Raw genomic sequence first — 7,676 nt, forward strand, 5'->3', positions numbered from 1 at the left:
ATTACAGCCTGGGAATGTGTAGACCACTAGTGGTAAACCTGTGGTACTCATGTCACAGTGGGCACGCAGAGCCCTCTCTGTGAACACGTAAGGTAAGTCCCCAAGTAGTCTAGAATTGGGTAACAGTTGTTTTTTCTAAAACTAAAATTTCAGTGTTTAGGTTTAACTGTACTGTTGGCATTTTGCAATAAATAAGTTGGTTTGGGGTTGCAGTTTGGATACTCGGTCTCAAAAAGATTTGTCATCCCTGGTGTAAACTATTACTTTTCAAAGTGCCAATCAAATCTATAAAACTTCATGAAATTATTTTACTGAGATGAAATGGACAATGAAAAGATTCTAATAAAGATCTGATAGTAGAGACATCCTACTGTAATCTTCCTTAATTTTTCCATACAAACTGCTAAACAAGAACAGAAATCCAAAAAACTCTGGGTAACAGCTACAACAAAGCTTCACAAACCCGTAACAAGAGAACACAGGGACTTACCATAAGGAGCACTGCGACCTAGAAGGAATAAGTACTGAGTGACAGGAAATGGAAAAAGGGAACTAGTTTGATAGCCTGAAAAAAATAAACATGGAAATTGCCACAGAATTCTCACTGGAATTTGAGGTAGACCAGGTCAATCTAAAAACAGAAGCTGAAACCATGCGGGGTTTCTGTAGGACTCATTTTATGAGCCAAGTGCTGAAACATGATGTGGTTTAATGGTGCCCAAGCAGTTTGAACCCTATAGACCACTTAATTAGCACTTTAACTACCATCAAAGACAATCCCCAAACACATACTAAGGAAAAAGTGCTAAGAGTAGAATCCGTGGTAAGAGAATTCAAATTAAGCAAGAAGAGAAACAGGAATGAAAGATGAAAGAGAACGTGCAGATTAGAGTTAGGGCGAATAAAAGCTTGTGGTGTGATCTGAACTAACTAGGGACTCTACAGCTCACAAATAAGACCTATCTTGACATATCTTCCCTTTGAAAGTACAGAAAAGTTTTATTTATAAGTACACAACAGAAAAACATTGTTATGAAATCCAATCCGAATTTATTATGAGAAAAAAGAGAATAACAAACAAAACTACATCGCTATAGTTTAGGAAAGCCTGCCTGAAAAATATGCTCACAAAAGAGACTTCATTTAAAAATATTTAGTATTTCAGTACAAGACAAAATAGTGCAATTTTTATGAAAAATAACAAATAATACTTACAAAAGCTTACAAATGAAATGATTGGGAAGAAAATACTTAGGGAAGGAAAATAGGATAATTTGAAAAAGAACTCAAAATTAAAATACTTTAATAAACAGATTAAACTAGAATACCAACCAACACAATAGATAATTCCCCAAGATAAAGAAAATATGTGAAGGAGAAAGTTTCAAAAAGTTAAGAAGAAATGAATGAGCAAATTAGAAAAAAAAAGTAATAGAATAGAAGACAATGAAGATTCAAAATATATACAGTGATACATTAATTGAATAAACAAATTCAAACTATAATGCCAGAGAGTTATTCTGAACAACTTAACAAAATTATTACTTTATTAATATATAACAAGACTTTACTAAAATAAGAGATACTTTAATATCAATAATGAAATTGTTACCTCACTTACCTAGGAAAATTCACCCAGATCAGACTATCCTAGACATCCAAGTGAGAAAGCTGGACTTAAAAGAATAAAAGAGAATGCCTTTCTGCCTTTCAGTCAAAGACAAAGGCGAGGGGAATCTAGCAGTTTATAAAAGAAAGAACATCAGATTTTTAATCATCTTTTTCACAGCAAAAAATTATGCAAAATGCAATTTGATAACATATTTAAAATCCTCAAGGCAAAACATGAAAGTCATAGAATTTTCTTCCAGGCAAACCAATTTTTAAATATAATAGTGACAGAAAAATTAACACACATAACCAAGAAGTCAGGAGAAGTTTTCCCAAGAAAGAATTCCTGGAGAACAACTTCAGATAGGCAGAGAAAATAAAGACACATCATAGTTTAAAAAGAAAAGAAAAATAAACTTAATGGTGACATTAGATATATATTGACCCAACTATGAATAAATGAGATTTATAAGACAGATAATGTATGATGATTATACATTCATATAATATAGATATAAGTACAACTATCAAAAATAAAATAAAGATGAGATTATACAAGAAAAATAAAATGAATGTGTTCTGCCTTACAGTGTATAAAATGGAATTCAGTATAGAAGAAAACAAAGCACCAAGGTCTATCAGACATAGTAAGGCTGATGATTATTTGTGAAAGGTTTGTCTTTATTAGATATAAATGTATATTCACTAAATATGTACAAATAACTAATGTGGGTTTTGGATAAAACAGTTTGAAATTCACTGTATCTGAAAAACTTGGTCTTACGATTTAAGGCTCTTTTAGAGCATCTGTAATGCATAAATTGTATATACAGTAAATCCCCGACTTACAATATAAGTTCTGTTCCAGGTGAACATTTCTAAGTTAGATTTGTTTGTAAATAAACAAACTGAGTCATATACACATCACTTGTCTTAGTACACTTAGTACACAACTCAGACGTTTCTATGTTGGGAACTTACTGTATCTGAATTTAGGATGGATTTTCCATCTTATGCTGTTCAGCATTAGTTTGGGAACTTTTTCACCATACAATTATAACATTTTAGATATGAAGACATACACTATTGTCCTGTTGTCTGCACACTGGCCCATCATATCAAAGTGAAGAAGTTTGTTCTGTATCATCAGCTTCAACATTGCCTTCCCCCCCAGAGCAGTAAAAATTGTCAATAATTATTACCTGGAATATAGAAGAAAACCTTTCCAGTTATATAGCACTGCTATAGTCAAGGATTTGCAGGGAGAATAAGACATTACAGGAGACATAATTTATAGTATTATTTATAATGGTCACCCAATGTTATAGATTAAAAGTTGATGGTCAACTTAATGCCAGCTGGATTGCATCACCATGGTGCTGAGCATAGCTGTTTCTTTCACCTGAGGAAAATTTCCAGCATAAATAGAGACGTGGAGAAGAAGAGCAACACATTGTGGGTTTCTCTAAGTGTTGCTATATGAGCTGTTGGTTCACTTGGAGGAGCTCATCATGGCTAGGCTCCCCAGCGTAGTTCAACCATTGTCATCCGAGGAGCTCGGGACCTTGCTGGTGACAGTGGCTGTGGTTTATTTTGGGAGAGGGCTGGTCCTTACATCAAACATTGCTTCCTGGCTCCGGAGAGAAAGACGTGTGCCATTTAATCTTCAGGACAAACTCATCAAAAATATCTTTGAAGGGTATGCTTTAAGATAGGCATTGTAAGCCCTGATTACATGCTAGAAAAAGCACTACTATTGGGAAACTGGATGATGTAGCAACAGGAGGGAAGGAAGGAGGGAAGGAAGGAGGAAAGGGAGGAAAATAGGTCTTATGGTCTAAATCTAAGATGTCTATCCAGAAGTTTCATTTTAAGAGGCAGGTCCGCCTCTTAAAGAGGCCAGAGAGGGTGATCACTGGGAGCATGATCTGGAAGAGCATAGTGTTCTCTCTCTCTCTCTCTCTCTCTCTCTCTCTCTCTTTATCTCTCTCTCTCTCTCTCTCTCTCTCTCTCTCTCTGTCCCTGCGTCCCTCCCCCTCTCTCTCTCCTCCTGTCATGGGATAAGCAGCTGTCCTTCACCAGGTTTTTCTACCATGAGGTTTCTGTCTTGAAGCCAGCCAATTTTGGACTGATTTATTGCACTTGGAACCGCTGAGACAAATAAGCCCCTCCTCATTTAAATTGCAGGTATTTTGTTCTAGAAATGAGATAGCTAACTAATAAAAGGTGGTTATTGAAAAACAGAGAGAGAGAGGGATTACACTCATGAAGTATAAGAACACAGAGTCAAGACTGTTGTGATAAAATACCTTTGCTGTGTATTTAGAAATTGTATCAAATATTATCATCTCCTTTTAATCCTAACACAACTGTCCTGTAATTAACTTAATCAGTAATATTATTACCAATTTCTACCTGAGGAGAACATCAAGCAACATTAAAGACATACAGATTTATTCATACTTAAAGAATATTGTAGAATTCACTTTTAAACTCTTAGAAATTCATCAAGATCTTTAGGGTACTTAAGCTGGCATTGGCCATGAAATGAAAAACTAAAGCTGTCTCAGGGCCTCATAACCTGGAAACAGGTTGAAAATTGCACAAGTCTGTCAGAAAATAATTAAAAGTGTACCATAATCCAGACACATGTCTGTAATCCTAGCACTCTGGGAGGCTGAGGTAGGAGAATTCCAAGTTTGAGTCTAGACTGGGCAATTTAGCAAGACTCTAGTCTGAAAATAAAAATAAAAAAGGCTGGAGAAGTACTCAATGTGAAGGTGCTGGTTTCAATCCCCGGTACAGGGAAAAAACACACATAGTGCAGGTCGAGCCCTCTCTAAAGTATCAGAGACATTGAGGCAGCAGCAACTTCTTTTCTATAGCAAGTCTATCAGAGAACCTACACCTTCTTCCAACACTGCTATGCACACACACACACACACCACCCCAAAGTGCCAGGACACAAAGTTGGTGGCTGTTTTAGTTATTTGCCTCCTTGCTGAAACACAATACCTGACACCCACAATTTAAATAAGAGGTTTATTTTGGCTCACGGTTTCTGTCTGTATCTGGCAGGGTTAGCTGCAGCAGGCGTGGTGAAAGGGCCCGTAGGAGGAAAGCTGCTCACCTCGTGGTGGCCAGTCAGGAAGCAGAGAAAGAGCAGAGAGGATCCCCGAGCGAGATACACCTTCCAAGTCCTAATCCTTTCACCCTCCTCTAACCCGGCCCACCTCCTAATAGGAAGTCAGCTGTCCAGCCTCATAATCCAGTCACCTTCCAGAACGCCCGCAGTTTATGAGGCTTTGGAGAACATTTGAAATCCAGAGCACAATAGCAGCAACTATAGAAATTTTCAAACAACCTGCGAACATTTTAAAATCTTATAAAATTAACCCCTGACTAATCTTTTTAGAATTAGAAAACATTTTTAAGTTTGGAATTTTTTAAATTAAATTTTTTAAGTTGAAAAACAAATTTTAAAATGCATCAATCCTAGGAAAAATTGTCAAAGCATACAAAGACAAAATTTGACAACTCAAAAATGACATTTAGATTTGCTACGTATTAACATGCCTTTTTCCCTGGCTCAATGAGTTCTTTCCTTGTTTAAATAATTTTTAATGTCATAAATTAATCTCAGACTCAATCCATACAGCTTTTCAAACTTGCTTAAATCTAGTTTTGCTGACAACACACTTCTCTAAGTATTTAAATTGTGCCTAAGGCTGAACAGTAGAGAATTATAGCCAAAGTAAAAACTCAAGATATGGTTCTGTCTAAAATAGCCAGATAATTAAAAGGTACACTTTATTTTGTTTGAATAACATAAATTTCTTCTTCTGTTTTCTAAATCACTTTAGATCTTTTCTAAACAGTCATCAACCACAGTGAGGCTGAATTTTTAAAAAATCTTTCTCTTGCTAAATATTATACAATTAAATTTTAATTGTCAAAGAACTCATTTCCTGCTGTGTGTGCTTTTCTTTCCATCCCTTGCCTACCAATACATCCTTCGCATTATTACTAACTGCCACCACCAGAGGGTAGGCAGGATAAGGGCAAATCAGTGAATCTAAAAATTGCTACTTGAGCGCGCACATGCCAAAACTTTGAGAAAAAAAACAGCCCGGTTGCAAAAATTAATCTCTGATGATCAAGTAGCTAACAATGGAAACAGTTTACAAATTTATAATGTTTAGAGTCTTGCTTTATCTGAATGATCGTGATTATAATGAAGATAAACAAATAGTAGATTTGTCAGCTGCTCCCTTTCTTTCCATCGGATGATTTTTCTTTCAGATCTGCATGAATCATAAATCTCACACTTGAAGCAATTTATAACAGCAACATTTACTACAATCCAACTTAAGTTTTCTAAATTTTGTGGGGGGGGGGAATAGCCTTTAAAATTATCTGGGGCTTTAAATAAGGGTAGTAATTAGTATGGGATTTTCCTGAAAGAACTTTTTTAAATATTCAGCTTTTTAAAAAATGCTATTTAACCCTTGAAGGATATGTTCTTGGGTTTCTCTGTAAAGCTACAAACTGTTATTGGAAATCAGAGGTAGAGTCAGACCGTAAGAACTGTGTGCTTCTCGTAAAAAATGATAGCATGAGTGAGCCTGTCAGAGAATCTTAAATATATTTTTAAAATACACTTACTAGAACAAAAGTAAATACCACTAAGCAGAAGGAAGCACTCCACCTGGACACACTGAAAACGAAAGAGTTTTGAAAATAAGCAGTCAGCCTGAGTAATCTAAGGACACAAGCAGGTCTTGTGAAAGAGCTGTGCAGTCAGCCCCTACTTTTGTTTCTGCAGATGTTTTTCAGCTCATCCCGACATGCAAGGACGCTGCCTGGTACCTGGAGATCACACAGATTTACAGTTAAAAAAAAATGTGGACATACTCATGATTGTTGGGTGACGTCTTTTTATAACCAATTTTGGAAGATTTTTCAGAATTTTTTACCACTGCAAATTCACATTTTGTTGAAATAAGGAATAAAATATTATTTGAGAGTAAATAATTAAATATTCAAGGCATAACATGGGATGCATTTTTCCCTGATTTTAAATAAAACATTTGCAATTGACAAAAAATGGTAACAAATACTCAACAGAATCTTTCAATTATTTGTATTACATAAAATTTTCTCCAAGGCATCTAGAATTTTAAAGTTGGTGTATTTAGTACCAAACAATTTATTTCTAATGTAAATCTCATTTTGGAACTAATAATTTTTTAAATCATTTACAGTCTCTGGACTTCTTAATAATTGTTAATTCTGAATGGATCAGTTCTGATTAACCTGAGCAAAAACATTTTTCAATTATTGTTTTCATTAATGTTACTCTGGACTTTTAATATTTTAATATGAAAAAGCAATTAGGTTTGTGATTCTCATACATAGAGATGTATTTTTTTTAAGGTAAAATACTTTTGTGGTAGCTACTCTGGTTCTCACTTTCATTTTCATGTACCTATTATTAAATTATTTCAAAATCTGTACATGTAAAATAATTATTTAAATTCTGTATTTTGTGAATCATCAGTGAGAGATTCAGATATAAAAGCAGATTCATATATGAATAGTAACATTACTTTGAATCATGAAAAAGTCACAAATCTTATAGGCTTTTTCTTTTACATCCCTGTTCAAAGGAAAACATCTAAATTGAGTTTATATGCTCAACATGCTCAATCCTTTCCTTAACTACTAAATCAGTAATTAGCAGCTGTTCAATTACTTAAAACAGTCAAGTTTGCATACTGTAGCTAAGGACAGAATGTACAAGTAAAAGAAAGTGTAGTGAACCCATTGTTTCCCTTTTAAAGGACAATTGTTTAATAGGATCATATGTCTTGATTCGTTGTTATAATGTAAGCTAGGTCTTACTAAGAAACAGTAAATTTACAGATACTGTCAAACATAATCGTATGTTTTAACCATTAAAAATATTTTAAAAGACTGAAACTGAATAATTTAAATAACATTTGTTGGCTGATTTTTGTAGAAACACTAAATTTTCATTGATAATTAGTATCATTTTATGCAGA

This window comes from Cavia porcellus, unplaced genomic scaffold (assembly GCF_034190915.1).
Source record: "Cavia porcellus strain 051 isolate PalLab524CR breed Dunkin Hartley unplaced genomic scaffold, mCavPor4.1 scaffold_4, whole genome shotgun sequence".
Lineage (NCBI taxonomy): Eukaryota > Metazoa > Chordata > Mammalia > Rodentia > Caviidae > Cavia > Cavia porcellus.